This window comes from Salmo salar, unplaced genomic scaffold, assembly GCF_965601325.2.
Source record: "Salmo salar unplaced genomic scaffold, fSalSal1 ptg000293l, whole genome shotgun sequence".
Classification (NCBI taxonomy): domain Eukaryota; kingdom Metazoa; phylum Chordata; class Actinopteri; order Salmoniformes; family Salmonidae; genus Salmo; species Salmo salar.
This window is the reverse complement of record NW_027675346.1, coordinates 2,950,001-2,965,000: the sequence shown is the minus strand read 5'-3', so window position 1 is coordinate 2,965,000 and position 15,000 is coordinate 2,950,001. Positions and strand designations below refer to the sequence as shown.

At 44.2% G+C, this 15,000-nt stretch overlaps 46 non-coding genes across 46 annotated transcripts in view; all 46 read right to left on the bottom strand.

The window, feature by feature from the left end:
• Nucleotides 1-339: 339 nt before the first annotated feature.
• On the bottom strand, nt 340-458 carry LOC145874358 (5S ribosomal RNA). The gene has a single exon (XR_014389994.1). It is a non-coding gene; the product is annotated as a 5S ribosomal RNA (ribosomal RNA).
• A 139-nt stretch (nt 459-597) lies between these two features.
• On the bottom strand, nt 598-716 carry LOC145874356 (5S ribosomal RNA). Its single transcript, XR_014389992.1, has one exon. It is a non-coding gene; the product is annotated as a 5S ribosomal RNA (ribosomal RNA).
• A 139-nt stretch (nt 717-855) lies between these two features.
• Nucleotides 856-974, bottom strand: LOC145874355 (5S ribosomal RNA). The gene has a single exon (XR_014389991.1). It is a non-coding gene; the product is annotated as a 5S ribosomal RNA (ribosomal RNA).
• Nucleotides 975-1,383: 409 nt separating this feature from the next.
• LOC145874354 (5S ribosomal RNA) lies at nt 1,384-1,502 on the bottom strand. The gene has a single exon (XR_014389990.1). It is a non-coding gene; the product is annotated as a 5S ribosomal RNA (ribosomal RNA).
• Nucleotides 1,503-1,641: 139 nt separating this feature from the next.
• On the bottom strand, nt 1,642-1,760 carry LOC145874353 (5S ribosomal RNA). The gene has a single exon (XR_014389989.1). It is a non-coding gene; the product is annotated as a 5S ribosomal RNA (ribosomal RNA).
• Nucleotides 1,761-1,899: 139 nt separating this feature from the next.
• Nucleotides 1,900-2,018, bottom strand: LOC145874352 (5S ribosomal RNA). The gene has a single exon (XR_014389988.1). It is a non-coding gene; the product is annotated as a 5S ribosomal RNA (ribosomal RNA).
• Nucleotides 2,019-2,427: 409 nt separating this feature from the next.
• LOC145874351 (5S ribosomal RNA) lies at nt 2,428-2,546 on the bottom strand. The gene has a single exon (XR_014389987.1). It is a non-coding gene; the product is annotated as a 5S ribosomal RNA (ribosomal RNA).
• A 139-nt stretch (nt 2,547-2,685) lies between these two features.
• LOC145874350 (5S ribosomal RNA) lies at nt 2,686-2,804 on the bottom strand. Its single transcript, XR_014389986.1, has one exon. It is a non-coding gene; the product is annotated as a 5S ribosomal RNA (ribosomal RNA).
• A 409-nt stretch (nt 2,805-3,213) lies between these two features.
• LOC145874349 (5S ribosomal RNA) lies at nt 3,214-3,332 on the bottom strand. Its single transcript, XR_014389985.1, has one exon. It is a non-coding gene; the product is annotated as a 5S ribosomal RNA (ribosomal RNA).
• Nucleotides 3,333-3,471: 139 nt separating this feature from the next.
• LOC145874348 (5S ribosomal RNA) lies at nt 3,472-3,590 on the bottom strand. The gene has a single exon (XR_014389983.1). It is a non-coding gene; the product is annotated as a 5S ribosomal RNA (ribosomal RNA).
• Nucleotides 3,591-3,999: 409 nt separating this feature from the next.
• LOC145874347 (5S ribosomal RNA) lies at nt 4,000-4,118 on the bottom strand. Its single transcript, XR_014389982.1, has one exon. It is a non-coding gene; the product is annotated as a 5S ribosomal RNA (ribosomal RNA).
• A 139-nt stretch (nt 4,119-4,257) lies between these two features.
• Nucleotides 4,258-4,376, bottom strand: LOC145874345 (5S ribosomal RNA). The gene has a single exon (XR_014389980.1). It is a non-coding gene; the product is annotated as a 5S ribosomal RNA (ribosomal RNA).
• Nucleotides 4,377-4,515: 139 nt separating this feature from the next.
• On the bottom strand, nt 4,516-4,634 carry LOC145872272 (5S ribosomal RNA). Its single transcript, XR_014387904.1, has one exon. It is a non-coding gene; the product is annotated as a 5S ribosomal RNA (ribosomal RNA).
• A 139-nt stretch (nt 4,635-4,773) lies between these two features.
• On the bottom strand, nt 4,774-4,892 carry LOC145874344 (5S ribosomal RNA). Its single transcript, XR_014389979.1, has one exon. It is a non-coding gene; the product is annotated as a 5S ribosomal RNA (ribosomal RNA).
• A 139-nt stretch (nt 4,893-5,031) lies between these two features.
• LOC145874343 (5S ribosomal RNA) lies at nt 5,032-5,150 on the bottom strand. Its single transcript, XR_014389978.1, has one exon. It is a non-coding gene; the product is annotated as a 5S ribosomal RNA (ribosomal RNA).
• A 409-nt stretch (nt 5,151-5,559) lies between these two features.
• On the bottom strand, nt 5,560-5,678 carry LOC145874342 (5S ribosomal RNA). Its single transcript, XR_014389977.1, has one exon. It is a non-coding gene; the product is annotated as a 5S ribosomal RNA (ribosomal RNA).
• Nucleotides 5,679-5,817: 139 nt separating this feature from the next.
• On the bottom strand, nt 5,818-5,936 carry LOC145874341 (5S ribosomal RNA). The gene has a single exon (XR_014389976.1). It is a non-coding gene; the product is annotated as a 5S ribosomal RNA (ribosomal RNA).
• Nucleotides 5,937-6,075: 139 nt separating this feature from the next.
• LOC145874340 (5S ribosomal RNA) lies at nt 6,076-6,194 on the bottom strand. The gene has a single exon (XR_014389975.1). It is a non-coding gene; the product is annotated as a 5S ribosomal RNA (ribosomal RNA).
• Nucleotides 6,195-6,333: 139 nt separating this feature from the next.
• On the bottom strand, nt 6,334-6,452 carry LOC145869424 (5S ribosomal RNA). The gene has a single exon (XR_014385420.1). It is a non-coding gene; the product is annotated as a 5S ribosomal RNA (ribosomal RNA).
• A 409-nt stretch (nt 6,453-6,861) lies between these two features.
• On the bottom strand, nt 6,862-6,980 carry LOC145874339 (5S ribosomal RNA). The gene has a single exon (XR_014389974.1). It is a non-coding gene; the product is annotated as a 5S ribosomal RNA (ribosomal RNA).
• Nucleotides 6,981-7,119: 139 nt separating this feature from the next.
• Nucleotides 7,120-7,238, bottom strand: LOC145874338 (5S ribosomal RNA). The gene has a single exon (XR_014389973.1). It is a non-coding gene; the product is annotated as a 5S ribosomal RNA (ribosomal RNA).
• Nucleotides 7,239-7,377: 139 nt separating this feature from the next.
• LOC145872161 (5S ribosomal RNA) lies at nt 7,378-7,496 on the bottom strand. Its single transcript, XR_014387793.1, has one exon. It is a non-coding gene; the product is annotated as a 5S ribosomal RNA (ribosomal RNA).
• Nucleotides 7,497-7,635: 139 nt separating this feature from the next.
• Nucleotides 7,636-7,754, bottom strand: LOC145874337 (5S ribosomal RNA). The gene has a single exon (XR_014389972.1). It is a non-coding gene; the product is annotated as a 5S ribosomal RNA (ribosomal RNA).
• Nucleotides 7,755-7,893: 139 nt separating this feature from the next.
• LOC145874336 (5S ribosomal RNA) lies at nt 7,894-8,012 on the bottom strand. The gene has a single exon (XR_014389971.1). It is a non-coding gene; the product is annotated as a 5S ribosomal RNA (ribosomal RNA).
• Nucleotides 8,013-8,421: 409 nt separating this feature from the next.
• Nucleotides 8,422-8,540, bottom strand: LOC145874334 (5S ribosomal RNA). The gene has a single exon (XR_014389969.1). It is a non-coding gene; the product is annotated as a 5S ribosomal RNA (ribosomal RNA).
• A 139-nt stretch (nt 8,541-8,679) lies between these two features.
• Nucleotides 8,680-8,798, bottom strand: LOC145868843 (5S ribosomal RNA). The gene has a single exon (XR_014384838.1). It is a non-coding gene; the product is annotated as a 5S ribosomal RNA (ribosomal RNA).
• A 139-nt stretch (nt 8,799-8,937) lies between these two features.
• LOC145872050 (5S ribosomal RNA) lies at nt 8,938-9,056 on the bottom strand. Its single transcript, XR_014387682.1, has one exon. It is a non-coding gene; the product is annotated as a 5S ribosomal RNA (ribosomal RNA).
• Nucleotides 9,057-9,195: 139 nt separating this feature from the next.
• LOC145874333 (5S ribosomal RNA) lies at nt 9,196-9,314 on the bottom strand. Its single transcript, XR_014389968.1, has one exon. It is a non-coding gene; the product is annotated as a 5S ribosomal RNA (ribosomal RNA).
• A 409-nt stretch (nt 9,315-9,723) lies between these two features.
• Nucleotides 9,724-9,842, bottom strand: LOC145869110 (5S ribosomal RNA). The gene has a single exon (XR_014385106.1). It is a non-coding gene; the product is annotated as a 5S ribosomal RNA (ribosomal RNA).
• A 139-nt stretch (nt 9,843-9,981) lies between these two features.
• LOC145874332 (5S ribosomal RNA) lies at nt 9,982-10,100 on the bottom strand. The gene has a single exon (XR_014389967.1). It is a non-coding gene; the product is annotated as a 5S ribosomal RNA (ribosomal RNA).
• Nucleotides 10,101-10,239: 139 nt separating this feature from the next.
• Nucleotides 10,240-10,358, bottom strand: LOC145871939 (5S ribosomal RNA). The gene has a single exon (XR_014387570.1). It is a non-coding gene; the product is annotated as a 5S ribosomal RNA (ribosomal RNA).
• Nucleotides 10,359-10,497: 139 nt separating this feature from the next.
• LOC145874331 (5S ribosomal RNA) lies at nt 10,498-10,616 on the bottom strand. The gene has a single exon (XR_014389966.1). It is a non-coding gene; the product is annotated as a 5S ribosomal RNA (ribosomal RNA).
• A 139-nt stretch (nt 10,617-10,755) lies between these two features.
• Nucleotides 10,756-10,874, bottom strand: LOC145874330 (5S ribosomal RNA). Its single transcript, XR_014389965.1, has one exon. It is a non-coding gene; the product is annotated as a 5S ribosomal RNA (ribosomal RNA).
• Nucleotides 10,875-11,283: 409 nt separating this feature from the next.
• LOC145874329 (5S ribosomal RNA) lies at nt 11,284-11,402 on the bottom strand. The gene has a single exon (XR_014389964.1). It is a non-coding gene; the product is annotated as a 5S ribosomal RNA (ribosomal RNA).
• A 139-nt stretch (nt 11,403-11,541) lies between these two features.
• On the bottom strand, nt 11,542-11,660 carry LOC145868842 (5S ribosomal RNA). Its single transcript, XR_014384837.1, has one exon. It is a non-coding gene; the product is annotated as a 5S ribosomal RNA (ribosomal RNA).
• Nucleotides 11,661-11,799: 139 nt separating this feature from the next.
• On the bottom strand, nt 11,800-11,918 carry LOC145871828 (5S ribosomal RNA). Its single transcript, XR_014387459.1, has one exon. It is a non-coding gene; the product is annotated as a 5S ribosomal RNA (ribosomal RNA).
• A 139-nt stretch (nt 11,919-12,057) lies between these two features.
• On the bottom strand, nt 12,058-12,176 carry LOC145874328 (5S ribosomal RNA). Its single transcript, XR_014389963.1, has one exon. It is a non-coding gene; the product is annotated as a 5S ribosomal RNA (ribosomal RNA).
• Nucleotides 12,177-12,315: 139 nt separating this feature from the next.
• Nucleotides 12,316-12,434, bottom strand: LOC145874997 (5S ribosomal RNA). Its single transcript, XR_014390631.1, has one exon. It is a non-coding gene; the product is annotated as a 5S ribosomal RNA (ribosomal RNA).
• Nucleotides 12,435-12,843: 409 nt separating this feature from the next.
• Nucleotides 12,844-12,962, bottom strand: LOC145874327 (5S ribosomal RNA). Its single transcript, XR_014389962.1, has one exon. It is a non-coding gene; the product is annotated as a 5S ribosomal RNA (ribosomal RNA).
• A 139-nt stretch (nt 12,963-13,101) lies between these two features.
• Nucleotides 13,102-13,220, bottom strand: LOC145875554 (5S ribosomal RNA). Its single transcript, XR_014391193.1, has one exon. It is a non-coding gene; the product is annotated as a 5S ribosomal RNA (ribosomal RNA).
• A 409-nt stretch (nt 13,221-13,629) lies between these two features.
• On the bottom strand, nt 13,630-13,748 carry LOC145868054 (5S ribosomal RNA). Its single transcript, XR_014384048.1, has one exon. It is a non-coding gene; the product is annotated as a 5S ribosomal RNA (ribosomal RNA).
• Nucleotides 13,749-13,887: 139 nt separating this feature from the next.
• LOC145871716 (5S ribosomal RNA) lies at nt 13,888-14,006 on the bottom strand. Its single transcript, XR_014387346.1, has one exon. It is a non-coding gene; the product is annotated as a 5S ribosomal RNA (ribosomal RNA).
• Nucleotides 14,007-14,145: 139 nt separating this feature from the next.
• On the bottom strand, nt 14,146-14,264 carry LOC145874326 (5S ribosomal RNA). The gene has a single exon (XR_014389961.1). It is a non-coding gene; the product is annotated as a 5S ribosomal RNA (ribosomal RNA).
• A 139-nt stretch (nt 14,265-14,403) lies between these two features.
• LOC145874325 (5S ribosomal RNA) lies at nt 14,404-14,522 on the bottom strand. The gene has a single exon (XR_014389960.1). It is a non-coding gene; the product is annotated as a 5S ribosomal RNA (ribosomal RNA).
• A 139-nt stretch (nt 14,523-14,661) lies between these two features.
• Nucleotides 14,662-14,780, bottom strand: LOC145874323 (5S ribosomal RNA). Its single transcript, XR_014389958.1, has one exon. It is a non-coding gene; the product is annotated as a 5S ribosomal RNA (ribosomal RNA).
• A 139-nt stretch (nt 14,781-14,919) lies between these two features.
• Nucleotides 14,920-15,000, bottom strand: part of LOC145874322 (5S ribosomal RNA) — a 119-nt gene continuing 38 nt past the window's right edge. Inside the window, exon 1 of the ribosomal RNA XR_014389957.1 lies at nt 14,920-15,000. This exon is cut by the window's right edge and continues 38 nt beyond it. This is a non-coding gene — a ribosomal RNA (5S ribosomal RNA).

The following is a 15,000-nucleotide window of genomic DNA, read 5'->3' as shown; positions in this document are numbered from 1 at the left end:
ATTAGATAAGCAGCTTGAACTTTGTGTCACTGAAAAAGTAGAAGAAATTACAAACACTGTTCCCATCACTTTTTAGCACAGGTAGTTGGATAAAATACAAACTTTATTTCCTTTCATCATTTGAACAGGGCAAAGGAGCACAAAGCACACACATGCTGCATTCAGCAACAATATTCTTGTTTGTCTTATAAATACAAGGCAGATGCTAATTGAAAACACAAGGAAATTTGATCCTATTAAAAAGGCAGGAAGCTGCATTTAGTCAATTCATCATTAAATGCTCACTACAAGGCAGTGTTGCTGATGAAATAGTGCAAGAGCACACCCTCGTGGACAAAATGCTTACAGCACCTGGTATTCCCAGGCGGTCTCCCATCCAAGTACTAACCAGGCCCGACCCTGCTTAGCTTCCGAGATCAGACGAGATCGGGCGTACCCAGGCTGGTATGGCCGTAAGCGAGAAACAATCTCTTGCTACAACATATATAGTCAAAGTGAGTCTGATAAAACAGACATTTAGTCAATTCATCATTAAATGCTTAATACAAGGCAGTGTTGCTGATGAAATAGTGCAAGAGCACACCCTCGTGGACAAAATGCTTACAGCACCTGGTATTCCCAGGCGGTCTCCCATCCAAGTACTAACCAGGCCCGACCCTGCTTAGCTTCCGAGATCAGACGAGATCGGGCGTACCCAGGCTGGTATGGCCGTAAGCGAGAAACAATCTCTTGCTACAACATATATAGTCAAAGTGAATCTGATAAAACAGACATTTAGTCAATTCATCATTAAATGCTTAATACAAGGCAGTGTTGCTGATGAAATAGTGCAAGAGCACACCCTCGTGGACAAAATGCTTACAGCACCTGGTATTCCCAGGCGGTCTCCCATCCAAGTACTAACCAGGCCCGACCCTGCTTAGCTTCCGAGATCAGACGAGATCGGGCGTACCCAGGCTGGTATGGCCGTAAGCGAGAAACAATCTCTTGCTACAACATATATAGTCAAAGTGAGTGTGATAAACAGACATTGCATTTTCACCAATTAGATAAGCAGCTTGAACTTTGTGTCACTGAAAAAGTAGAAGAAATTACAAACACTGTTCCCATCACCTTTTAGCACAGGTAGTTGGATAAAATACAAACTTTATTTCCTTTCATCATTTGAACAGGGCAAAGGAGCACAAAGCACACACAAGCTGCATTCAGCAACAATATTCTTGTTTGCCTTATAAATACAAGGCAGATGCTAATTGAAAACACAAGGAAATTTGATCCTATTAAAAAGGCAGGAAGCTGCATTTAGTCAATTCATCATTAAATGCTTACTACAAGGCAGTGTTGCTGATGAAATAGTGCAGGGGCACACCCTCGTGGACAAAATGCTTACAGCACCTGGTATTCCCAGGCGGTCTCCCATCCAAGTACTAACCAGGCCCGACCCTGCTTAGCTTCCGAGATCAGACGAGATCGGGCGTACCCAGGCTGGTATGGCCGTAAGCGAGAAACAATCTCTTGCTACAACATATATAGTCAAAGTGAATCTGATAAAACAGACATTTAGTCAATTCATCATTAAATGCTTAATACAAGGCAGTGTTGCTGATGAAATAGTGCAAGAGCACACCCTCGTGGACAAAATGCTTACAGCACCTGGTATTCCCAGGCGGTCTCCCATCCAAGTACTAACCAGGCCCGACCCTGCTTAGCTTCCGAGATCAGACGAGATCGGGCGTACCCAGGCTGGTATGGCCGTAAGCGAGAAACAATCTCTTGCTACAACATATATAGTCAAAGTGAGTCTGATAAAACAGAAATTTAGTCAATTCATCATTAAATGCTTAATACAAGGCAGTGTTGCTGATGAAATAGTGCAAGAGCACACCCTCGTGGACAAAATGCTTACAGCACCTGGTATTCCCAGGCGGTCTCCCATCCAAGTACTAACCAGGCCCGACCCTGCTTAGCTTCCGAGATCAGACGAGATCGGGCGTACCCAGGCTGGTATGGCCGTAAGCGAGAAACAATCTCTTGCTACAACATATATAGTCAAAGTGAGTGTCATAAACAGACATTGCATTTTCACCAATTAGATAAGCAGCTTGAACTTTGTGTCACTGAAAAAGTAGAAGAAATTACAAACACTGTTCCCATCACTTTTTAGCACAGGTAGTTGGATAAAATACAAACTTTATTTCCTTTCATCATTTGAACAGGGCAAAGGAGCACAAAGCACACACAAGCTGCATTCAGCAACAATATTCTTGTTTGTCTTATAAATACAAGGCAGATGCTAATTGAAAACACAAGGAAATTTGATCCTATTAAAAAGGCAGGAAGCTGCATTTAGTCAATTCATCATTAAATGCTCACTACAAGGCAGTGTTGCTGATGAAATAGTGCAAGAGCACACCCTCGTGGACAAAATGCTTACAGCACCTGGTATTCCCAGGCGGTCTCCCATCCAAGTACTAACCAGGCCCGACCCTGCTTAGCTTCCGAGATCAGACGAGATCGGGCGTACCCAGGCTGGTATGGCCGTAAGCGAGAAACAATCTCTTGCTACAACATATATAGTCAAAGTGAGTCTGATAAAACAGACATTTAGTCAATTCATCATTAAATGCTTAATACAAGGCAGTGTTGCTGATGAAATAGTGCAAGAGCACACCCTCGTGGACAAAATGCTTACAGCACCTGGTATTCCCAGGCGGTCTCCCATCCAAGTACTAACCAGGCCCGACCCTGCTTAGCTTCCGAGATCAGACGAGATCGGGCGTACCCAGGCTGGTATGGCCGTAAGCGAGAAACAATCTCTTGCTACAACATATATAGTCAAAGTGAGTGTCATAAACAGACATTGCATTTTCACCAATTAGATAAGCAGCTTGAACTTTGTGTCACTGAAAAAGTAGAAGAAATTACAAACACTGTTCCCATCACTTTTTAGCACAGGTAGTTGGATAAAATACAAACTTTATTTCCTTTCATCATTTGAACAGGGCAAAGGAGCACAAAGCACACACAAGCTGCATTCAGCAACAATATTCTTGTTTGTCTTATAAATACAAGGCAGATGCTAATTGAAAACACAAGGAAATTTGATCCTATTAAAAAGGCAGGAAGCTGCATTTAGTCAATTCATCATTAAATGCTCACTACAAGGCAGTGTTGCTGATGAAATAGTGCAAGAGCACACCCTCGTGGACAAAATGCTTACAGCACCTGGTATTCCCAGGCGGTCTCCCATCCAAGTACTAACCAGGCCCGACCCTGCTTAGCTTCCGAGATCAGACGAGATCGGGCGTACCCAGGCTGGTATGGCCGTAAGCGAGAAACAATCTCTTGCTACAACATATATAGTCAAAGTGAGTCTGATAAAACAGACATTTAGTCAATTCATCATTAAATGCTTAATACAAGGCAGTGTTGCTGATGAAATAGTGCAAGAGCACACCCTCGTGGACAAAATGCTTACAGCACCTGGTATTCCCAGGCGGTCTCCCATCCAAGTACTAACCAGGCCCGACCCTGCTTAGCTTCCGAGATCAGACGAGATCGGGCGTACCCAGGCTGGTATGGCCGTAAGCGAGAAACAATCTCTTGCTACAACATATATAGTCAAAGTGAGTGTCATAAACAGACATTGCATTTTCACCAATTAGATAAGCAGCTTGAACTTTGTGTCACTGAAAAAGTAGAAGAAATTACAAACACTGTTCCCATCACTTTTTAGCACAGGTAGTTGGATAAAATACAAACTTTATTTCCTTTCATCATTTGAACAGGGCAAAGGAGCACAAAGCACACACAAGCTGCATTCAGCAACAATATTCTTGTTTGTCTTATAAATACAAGGCAGATGCTAATTGAAAACACAAGGAAATTTGATCCTATTAAAAAGGCAGGAAGCTGCATTTAGTCAATTCATCATTAAATGCTCACTACAAGGCAGTGTTGCTGATGAAATAGTGCAAGAGCACACCCTCGTGGACAAAATGCTTACAGCACCTGGTATTCCCAGGCGGTCTCCCATCCAAGTACTAACCAGGCCCGACCCTGCTTAGCTTCCGAGATCAGACGAGATCGGGCGTACCCAGGCTGGTATGGCCGTAAGCGAGAAACAATCTCTTGCTACAACATATATAGTCAAAGTGAGTCTGATAAAACAGACATTTAGTCAATTCATCATTAAATGCTTAATACAAGGCAGTGTTGCTGATGAAATAGTGCAAGAGCACACCCTCGTGGACAAAATGCTTACAGCACCTGGTATTCCCAGGCGGTCTCCCATCCAAGTACTAACCAGGCCCGACCCTGCTTAGCTTCCGAGATCAGACGAGATCGGGCGTACCCAGGCTGGTATGGCCGTAAGCGAGAAACAATCTCTTGCTACAACATATATAGTCAAAGTGAGTCTGATAAAACAGACATTTAGTCAATTCATCATTAAATGCTTAATACAAGGCAGTGTTGCTGATGAAATAGTGCAAGAGCACACCCTCGTGGACAAAATGCTTACAGCACCTGGTATTCCCAGGCGGTCTCCCATCCAAGTACTAACCAGGCCCGACCCTGCTTAGCTTCCGAGATCAGACGAGATCGGGCGTACCCAGGGTGGTATGGCCGTAAGCGAGTAACAATCTCTTGCTACAACATATATAGTCAAAGTGAGTCTGATAAAAAAGACATTTAGTCAATTCATCATTAAATGCTTAATACAAGGCAGTGTTGCTGATGAAATAGTGCAAGAGCACACCCTCGTGGACAAAATGCTTACAGCACCTGGTATTCCCAGGCGGTCTCCCATCCAAGTACTAACCAGGCCCGACCCTGCTTAGCTTCCGAGATCAGACGAGATCGGGCGTACCCAGGCTGGTATGGCCGTAAGCGAGAAACAATCTCTTGCTACAACATATATAGTCAAAGTGAGTCTGATAAAACAGACATTTAGTCAATTCATCATTAAATGCTTAATACAAGGCAGTGTTGCTGATGAAATAGTGCAAGAGCACACCCTCGTGGACAAAATGCTTACAGCACCTGGTATTCCCAGGCGGTCTCCCATCCAAGTACTAACCAGGCCCGACCCTGCTTAGCTTCCGAGATCAGACGAGATCGGGCGTACCCAGGCTGGTATGGCCGTAAGCGAGAAACAATCTCTTGCTACAACATATATAGTCAAAGTGAGTGTCATAAACAGACATTGCATTTTCACCAATTAGATAAGCAGCTTGAACTTTGTGTCACTGAAAAAGTAGAAGAAATTACAAACACTGTTCCCATCACTTTTTAGCACAGGTAGTTGGATAAAATACAAACTTTATTTCCTTTCATCATTTGAACAGGGCAAAGGAGCACAAAGCACACACAAGCTGCATTCAGCAACAATATTCTTGTTTGTCTTATAAATACAAGGCAGATGCTAATTGAAAACACAAGGAAATTTGATCCTATTAAAAAGGCAGGAAGCTGCATTTAGTCAATTCATCATTAAATGCTCACTACAAGGCAGTGTTGCTGATGAAATAGTGCAAGAGCACACCCTCGTGGACAAAATGCTTACAGCACCTGGTATTCCCAGGCGGTCTCCCATCCAAGTACTAACCAGGCCCGACCCTGCTTAGCTTCCGAGATCAGACGAGATCGGGCGTACCCAGGCTGGTATGGCCGTAAGCGAGAAACAATCTCTTGCTACAACATATATAGTCAAAGTGAGTCTGATAAAACAGACATTTAGTCAATTCATCATTAAATGCTTAATACAAGGCAGTGTTGCTGATGAAATAGTGCAAGAGCACACCCTCGTGGACAAAATGCTTACAGCACCTGGTATTCCCAGGCGGTCTCCCATCCAAGTACTAACCAGGCCCGACCCTGCTTAGCTTCCGAGATCAGACGAGATCGGGCGTACCCAGGCTGGTATGGCCGTAAGCGAGAAACAATCTCTTGCTACAACATATATAGTCAAAGTGAGTCTGATAAAACAGACATTTAGTCAATTCATCATTAAATGCTTAATACAAGGCAGTGTTGCTGATGAAATAGTGCAAGAGCACACCCTCGTGGACAAAATGCTTACAGCACCTGGTATTCCCAGGCGGTCTCCCATCCAAGTACTAACCAGGCCCGACCCTGCTTAGCTTCCGAGATCAGACGAGATCGGGCGTACCCAGGCTGGTATGGCCGTAAGCGAGAAACAATCTCTTGCTACAACATATATAGTCAAAGTGAGTCTGATAAAACAGACATTTAGTCAATTCATCATTAAATGCTTAATACAAGGCAGTGTTGCTGATGAAATAGTGCAAGAGCACACCCTCGTGGACAAAATGCTTACAGCACCTGGTATTCCCAGGCGGTCTCCCATCCAAGTACTAACCAGGCCCGACCCTGCTTAGCTTCCGAGATCAGACGATATCGGGCGTACCCAGGCTGGTATGGCCGTAAGCGAGAAACAATCTCTTGCTACAACATATATAGTCAAAGTGAGTGTCATAAACAGACATTGCATTTTCACCAATTAGATAAGCAGCTTGAACTTTGTGTCACTGAAAAAGTAGAAGAAATTACAAACACTGTTCCCATCACTTTTTAGCACAGGTAGTTGGATAAAATACAAACTTTATTTCCTTTCATCATTTGAACAGGGCAAAGGAGCACAAAGCACACACAAGCTGCATTCAGCAACAATATTCTTGTTTGTCTTATAAATACAAGGCAGATGCTAATTGAAAACACAAGGAAATTTGATCCTATTAAAAAGGCAGGAAGCTGCATTTAGTCAATTCATCATTAAATGCTCACTACAAGGCAGTGTTGCTGATGAAATAGTGCAAGAGCACACCCTCGTGGACAAAATGCTTACAGCACCTGGTATTCCCAGGCGGTCTCCCATCCAAGTACTAACCAGGCCCGACCCTGCTTAGCTTCCGAGATCAGACGAGATCGGGCGTACCCAGGCTGGTATGGCCGTAAGCGAGAAACAATCTCTTGCTACAACATATATAGTCAAAGTGAGTCTGATAAAACAGACATTTAGTCAATTCATCATTAAATGCTTAATACAAGGCAGTGTTGCTGATGAAATAGTGCAAGAGCACACCCTCGTGGACAAAATGCTTACAGCACCTGGTATTCCCAGGCGGTCTCCCATCCAAGTACTAACCAGGCCCGACCCTGCTTAGCTTCCGAGATCAGACGAGATCGGGCGTACCCAGGCTGGTATGGCCGTAAGCGAGAAACAATCTCTTGCTACAACATATATAGTCAAAGTGAGTCTGATAAAACAGACATTTAGTCAATTCATCATTAAATGCTTAATACAAGGCAGTGTTGCTGATGAAATAGTGCAAGAGCACACCCTCGTGGACAAAATGCTTACAGCACCTGGTATTCCCAGGCGGTCTCCCATCCAAGTACTAACCAGGCCCGACCCTGCTTAGCTTCCGAGATCAGACGAGATCGGGCGTACCCAGGGTGGTATGGCCGTAAGCGAGTAACAATCTCTTGCTACAACATATATAGTCAAAGTGAGTCTGATAAAAAAGACATTTAGTCAATTCATCATTAAATGCTTAATACAAGGCAGTGTTGCTGATGAAATAGTGCAAGAGCACACCCTCGTGGACAAAATGCTTACAGCACCTGGTATTCCCAGGCGGTCTCCCATCCAAGTACTAACCAGGCCCGACCCTGCTTAGCTTCCGAGATCAGACGAGATCGGGCGTACCCAGGCTGGTATGGCCGTAAGCGAGAAACAATCTCTTGCTACAACATATATAGTCAAAGTGAGTCTGATAAAACAGACATTTAGTCAATTCATCATTAAATGCTTAATACAAGGCAGTGTTGCTGATGAAATAGTGCAAGAGCACACCCTCGTGGACAAAATGCTTACAGCACCTGGTATTCCCAGGCGGTCTCCCATCCAAGTACTAACCAGGCCCGACCCTGCTTAGCTTCCGAGATCAGACGAGATCGGGCGTACCCAGGCTGGTATGGCCGTAAGCGAGAAACAATCTCTTGCTACAACATATATAGTCAAAGTGAGTGTCATAAACAGACATTGCATTTTCACCAATTAGATAAGCAGCTTGAACTTTGTGTCACTGAAAAAGTAGAAGAAATTACAAACACTGTTCCCATCACTTTTTAGCACAGGTAGTTGGATAAAATACAAACTTTATTTCCTTTCATCATTTGAACAGGGCAAAGGAGCACAAAGCACACACAAGCTGCATTCAGCAACAATATTCTTGTTTGTCTTATAAATACAAGGCAGATGCTAATTGAAAACACAAGGAAATTTGATCCTATTAAAAAGGCAGGAAGCTGCATTTAGTCAATTCATCATTAAATGCTCACTACAAGGCAGTGTTGCTGATGAAATAGTGCAAGAGCACACCCTCGTGGACAAAATGCTTACAGCACCTGGTATTCCCAGGCGGTCTCCCATCCAAGTACTAACCAGGCCCGACCCTGCTTAGCTTCCGAGATCAGACGAGATCGGGCGTACCCAGGCTGGTATGGCCGTAAGCGAGAAACAATCTCTTGCTACAACATATATAGTCAAAGTGAGTCTGATAAAACAGACATTTAGTCAATTCATCATTAAATGCTTAATACAAGGCAGTGTTGCTGATGAAATAGTGCAAGAGCACACCCTCGTGGACAAAATGCTTACAGCACCTGGTATTCCCAGGCGGTCTCCCATCCAAGTACTAACCAGGCCCGACCCTGCTTAGCTTCCGAGATCAGACGAGATTGGGCGTACCCAGGCTGGTATGGCCGTAAGCGAGAAACAATCTCTTGCTACAACATATATAGTCAAAGTGAGTCTGATAAAACAGACATTTAGTCAATTCATCATTAAATGCTTAATACAAGGCAGTGTTGCTGATGAAATAGTGCAAGAGCACACCCTCGTGGACAAAATGCTTACAGCACCTGGTATTCCCAGGCGGTCTCCCATCCAAGTACTAACCAGGCCCGACCCTGCTTAGCTTCCGAGATCAGACGAGATCGGGCGTACCCAGGGTGGTATGGCCGTAAGCGAGTAACAATCTCTTGCTACAACATATATAGTCAAAGTGAGTCTGATAAAAAAGACATTTAGTCAATTCATCATTAAATGCTTAATACAAGGCAGTGTTGCTGATGAAATAGTGCAAGAGCACACCCTCGTGGACAAAATGCTTACAGCACCTGGTATTCCCAGGCGGTCTCCCATCCAAGTACTAACCAGGCCCGACCCTGCTTAGCTTCCGAGATCAGACGAGATCGGGCGTACCCAGGCTGGTATGGCCGTAAGCGAGAAACAATCTCTTGCTACAACATATATAGTCAAAGTGAGTGTCATAAACAGACATTGCATTTTCACCAATTAGATAAGCAGCTTGAACTTTGTGTCACTGAAAAAGTAGAAGAAATTACAAACACTGTTCCCATCACTTTTTAGCACAGGTAGTTGGATAAAATACAAACTTTATTTCCTTTCATCATTTGAACAGGGCAAAGGAGCACAAAGCACACACAAGCTGCATTCAGCAACAATATTCTTGTTTGTCTTATAAATACAAGGCAGATGCTAATTGAAAACACAAGGAAATTTGATCCTATTAAAAAGGCAGGAAGCTGCATTTAGTCAATTCATCATTAAATGCTCACTACAAGGCAGTGTTGCTGATGAAATAGTGCAAGAGCACACCCTCGTGGACAAAATGCTTACAGCACCTGGTATTCCCAGGCGGTCTCCCATCCAAGTACTAACCAGGCCCGACCCTGCTTAGCTTCCGTGATCAGACGAGATCGGGCGTACCCAGGCTGGTATGGCCGTAAGCGAGAAACAATCTCTTGCTACAACATATATAGTCAAAGTGAGTCTGATAAAACAGACATTTAGTCAATTCATCATTAAATGCTTAATACAAGGCAGTGTTGCTGATGAAATAGTGCAAGAGCACACCCTCGTGGACAAAATGCTTACAGCACCTGGTATTCCCAGGCGGTCTCCCATCCAAGTACTAACCAGGCCCGACCCTGCTTAGCTTCCGAGATCAGACGAGATCGGGCGTACCCAGGCTGGTATGGCCGTAAGCGAGAAACAATCTCTTGCTACAACATATATAGTCAAAGTGAGTCTGATAAAACAGACATTTAGTCAATTCATCATTAAATGCTTAATACAAGGCAGTGTTGCTGATGAAATAGTGCAAGAGCACACCCTCGTGGACAAAATGCTTACAGCACCTGGTATTCCCAGGCGGTCTCCCATCCAAGTACTAACCAGGCCCGACCCTGCTTAGCTTCCGAGATCAGACGAGATCGGGCGTACCCAGGGTGGTATGGCCGTAAGCGAGTAACAATCTCTTGCTACAACATATATAGTCAAAGTGAGTCTGATAAAAAAGACATTTAGTCAATTCATCATTAAATGCTTAATACAAGGCAGTGTTGCTGATGAAATAGTGCAAGAGCACACCCTCGTGGACAAAATGCTTACAGCACCTGGTATTCCCAGGCGGTCTCCCATCCAAGTACTAACCAGGCCCGACCCTGCTTAGCTTCCGAGATCAGACGAGATCGGGCGTACCCAGGCTGGTATGGCCGTAAGCGAGAAACAATCTCTTGCTACAACATATATAGTCAAAGTGAGTCTGATAAAACAGACATTTAGTCAATTCATCATTAAATGCTTAATACAAGGCAGTGTTGCTGATGAAATAGTGCAAGAGCACACCCTCGTGGACAAAATGCTTACAGCACCTGGTATTCCCAGGCGGTCTCCCATCCAAGTACTAACCAGGCCCGACCCTGCTTAGCTTCCGAGATCAGACGAGATCGGGCGTACCCAGGCTGGTATGGCCGTAAGCGAGAAACAATCTCTTGCTACAACATATATAGTCAAAGTGAGTGTCATAAACAGACATTGCATTTTCACCAATTAGATAAGCAGCTTGAACTTTGTGTCACTGAAAAAGTAGAAGAAATTACAAACACTGTTCCCATCACTTTTTAGCACAGGTAGTTGGATAAAATACAAACTTTATTTCCTTTCATCATTTGAACAGGGCAAAGGAGCACAAAGCACACACAAGCTGCATTCAGCAACAATATTCTTGTTTGTCTTATAAATACAAGGCAGATGCTAATTGAAAACACAAGGAAATTTGATCCTATTAAAAAGGCAGGAAGCTGCATTTAGTCAATTCATCATTAAATGCTCACTACAAGGCAGTGTTGCTGATGAAATAGTGCAAGAGCACACCCTCGTGGACAAAATGCTTACAGCACCTGGTATTCCCAGGCGGTCTCCCATCCAAGTACTAACCAGGCCCGACCCTGCTTAGCTTCCGAGATCAGACGAGATCGGGCGTACCCAGGCTGGTATGGCCGTAAGCGAGAAACAATCTCTTGCTACAACATATATAGTCAAAGTGAGTCTGATAAAACAGACATTTAGTCAATTCATCATTAAATGCTTAATACAAGGCAGTGTTGCTGATGAAATAGTGCAAGAGCACACCCTCGTGGACAAAATGCTTACAGCACCTGGTATTCCCAGGCGGTCTCCCATCCAAGTACTAACCAGGCCCGACCCTGCTTAGCTTCCGAGATCAGACGAGATTGGGCGTACCCAGGCTGGTATGGCCGTAAGCGAGAAACAATCTCTTGCTACAACATATATAGTCAAAGTGAGTCTGATAAAACAGACATTTAGTCAATTCATCATTAAATGCTTAATACAAGGCAGTGTTGCTGATGAAATAGTGCAAGAGCACACCCTCGTGGACAAAATGCTTACAGCACCTGGTATTCCCAGGCGGTCTCCCATCCAAGTACTAACCAGGCCCGACCCTGCTTAGCTTCCGAGATCAGACGAGATCGGGCGTACCCAGGGTGGTATGGCCGTAAGCGAGTAACAATCTCTTGCTACAACATATATAGTCAAAGTGAGTCTGATAAAACAGACATTTAGTCAATTCATCATTAAATGCTTAATACAAGGCAGTGTTGCTGATGAAATAGTGCAAGAGCACACCCTCGTGGACAAAATGCTTACAGCACCTGGTATTCCCAGGCGGTCTCCCATCCAAGTACTAACCAGGCCCGACCCTGCTTAGCTTCCGAGATCAGACGAGATCGGGCGTACCCAGGCTGGTATGGCCGTAAGCGAGAAACAATCTCTTGCTACAACATATATAGTCAAAGTGAGTCTGATAAAACAGACATTTAGTCAATTCATCATTAAATGCTTAATACAAGGCAGTGTTGCTGATGAAATAGTGCAAGAGCACACCCTCGTGGACAAAATGCTTACAGCACCTGGTATTCCCAGGCGGTCTCCCATCCAAGTACTAACCAGGCCCGACCCTGCTTAGCTTCCGAGATCAGACGAGATCAGGCGTACCCAGGATGGTATGGCCGTAAACGAGAAACAATCTCTTGCTACAACATATATAGTCAAAGTGAGTGTCATAAACAGACATTGCATTTTCACCAATTAGATAAGCAGCTTGAACTTTGTGTCACTGAAAAAGTAGAAGAAATTACAAACACTGTTCCCATCACTTTTTAGCACAGGTAGTTGGATAAAATACAAACTTTATTTCCTTTCATCATTTGAACAGGGCAAAGGAGCACAAAGCACACACAAGCTGCATTCAGCAACAATATTCTTGTTTGTCTTATAAATACAAGGCAGATGCTAATTGAAAACACAAGGAAATTTGATCCTATTAAAAAGGCAGGAAGCTGCATTTAGTCAATTCATCATTAAATGCTCACTACAAGGCAGTGTTGCTGATGAAATAGTGCAAGAGCACACCCTCGTGGACAAAATGCTTACAGCACCTGGTATTCCCAGGCGGTCTCCCATCCAAGTACTAACCAGGCCCGACCCTGCTTAGCTTCCGAGATCAGACGAGATCGGGCGTACCCAGGCTGGTATGGCCGTAAGCGAGAAACAATCTCTTGCTACAACATATATAGTCAAAGTGAGTCTGATAAAACAGACATTTAGTCAATTCATCATTAAATGCTTAATACAAGGCAGTGTTGCTGATGAAATAGTGCAAGAGCACACCCTCGTGGACAAAATGCTTACAGCACCTGGTATTCCCAGGCGGTCTCCCATCCAAGTACTAACCAGGCCCGACCCTGCTTAGCTTCCGAGATCAGACGAGATCAGGCGTACCCAGGCTGGTATGGCCGTAAGCGAGAAACAATCTCTTGCTACAACATATATAGTCAAAGTGAGTGTCATAAACAGACATTGCATTTTCACCAATTAGATAAGCAGCTTGAACTTTGTGTCACTGAAAAAGTAGAAGAAATTACAAACACTGTTCCCATCACTTTTTAGCACAGGTAGTTGGATAAAATACAAACTTTATTTCCTTTCATCATTTGAACAGGGCAAAGGAGCACAAAGCACACACAAGCTGCATTCAGCAACAATATTCTTGTTTGTCTTATAAATACAAGGCAGATGCTAATTGAAAACACAAGGAAATTTGATCCTATTAAAAAGGCAGGAAGCTGCATTTAGTCAATTCATCATTAAATGCTCACTACAAGGCAGTGTTGCTGATGAAATAGTGCAAGAGCACACCCTCGTGGACAAAATGCTTACAGCACCTGGTATTCCCAGGCGGTCTCCCATCCAAGTACTAACCAGGCCCGACCATGCTTAGCTTCCGAGATCAGACGAGATCGGGCGTACCCAGGCTGGTATGGCCGTAAGCGAGAAACAATCTCTTGCTACAACATATATAGTCAAAGTGAGTCTGATAAAACAGACATTTAGTCAATTCATCATTAAATGCTTAATACAAGGCAGTGTTGCTGATGAAATAGTGCAAGAGCACACCCTCGTGGACAAAATGCTTACAGCACCTGGTATTCCCAGGCGGTCTCCCATCCAAGTACTAACCAGGCCCGACCCTGCTTAGCTTCCGAGATCAGACGAGATCGGGCGTACCCAGGGTGGTATGGCCGTAAGCGAGTAACAATCTCTTGCTACAACATATATAGTCAAAGTGAGTCTGATAAAACAGACATTTAGTCAATTCATCATTAAATGCTTAATACAAGGCAGTGTTGCTGATGAAATAGTGCAAGAGCACACCCTCGTGGACAAAATGCTTACAGCACCTGGTATTCCCAGGCGGTCTCCCATCCAAGTACTAACCAGGCCCGACCCTGCTTAGCTTCCGAGATCAGACGAGATCGGGCGTACCCAGGCTGGTATGGCCGTAAGCAAGAAACAATCTCTTGCTACAACATATATAGTCAAAGTGAGTCTGATAAAACAGACATTTAGTCAATTCATCATTAAATGCTTAATACAAGGCAGTGTTGCTGATGAAATAGTGCAAGAGCACACCCTCGTGGACAAAATGCTTACAGCACCTGGTATTCCCAGGCGGTCTCCCATCCAAGTACTAACCAGGCCCGACCCTGCTTAGCTTCCGAGATCAGACGAGATCGGGCGTACCCAGGCTGGTATGGCCGTAAGCGAGAAACAATCTCTTGCTACAACATATATAGTCAAAGTGAGTCTGATAAAACAGACATTTAGTCAATTCATCATTAAATGCTTAATACAAGGCAGTGTTGCTGATGAAATAGTGCAAGAGCACACCCTCGTGGACAAAATGCTTACAGCACCTGGTATTCCCAGGCGGTCTCCCATCCAAGTACTAACCAGGCCCGACCCTGCTTAGCTTCCGAGATCAGACGAGATCGGGCGTACCCAGGCTGGTATGGCCGTAAGCGAGAAACAATCTCTTGCTACAACATATATAGTCAAAGTGAGTCTGATAAAACAGACATTTAGTCAATTCATCATTAAATGCTTAATACAAGGCAGTGTTGCTGATGAAATAGTGCAAGAGCACACCCTCGTGGACAAAATGCTTACAGCACCTGGTATTCCCAGGCGGTCTCCCATCCAAGTACTAACCAGGCCCGACCCTGCTTAGCTTCCGAGATCAG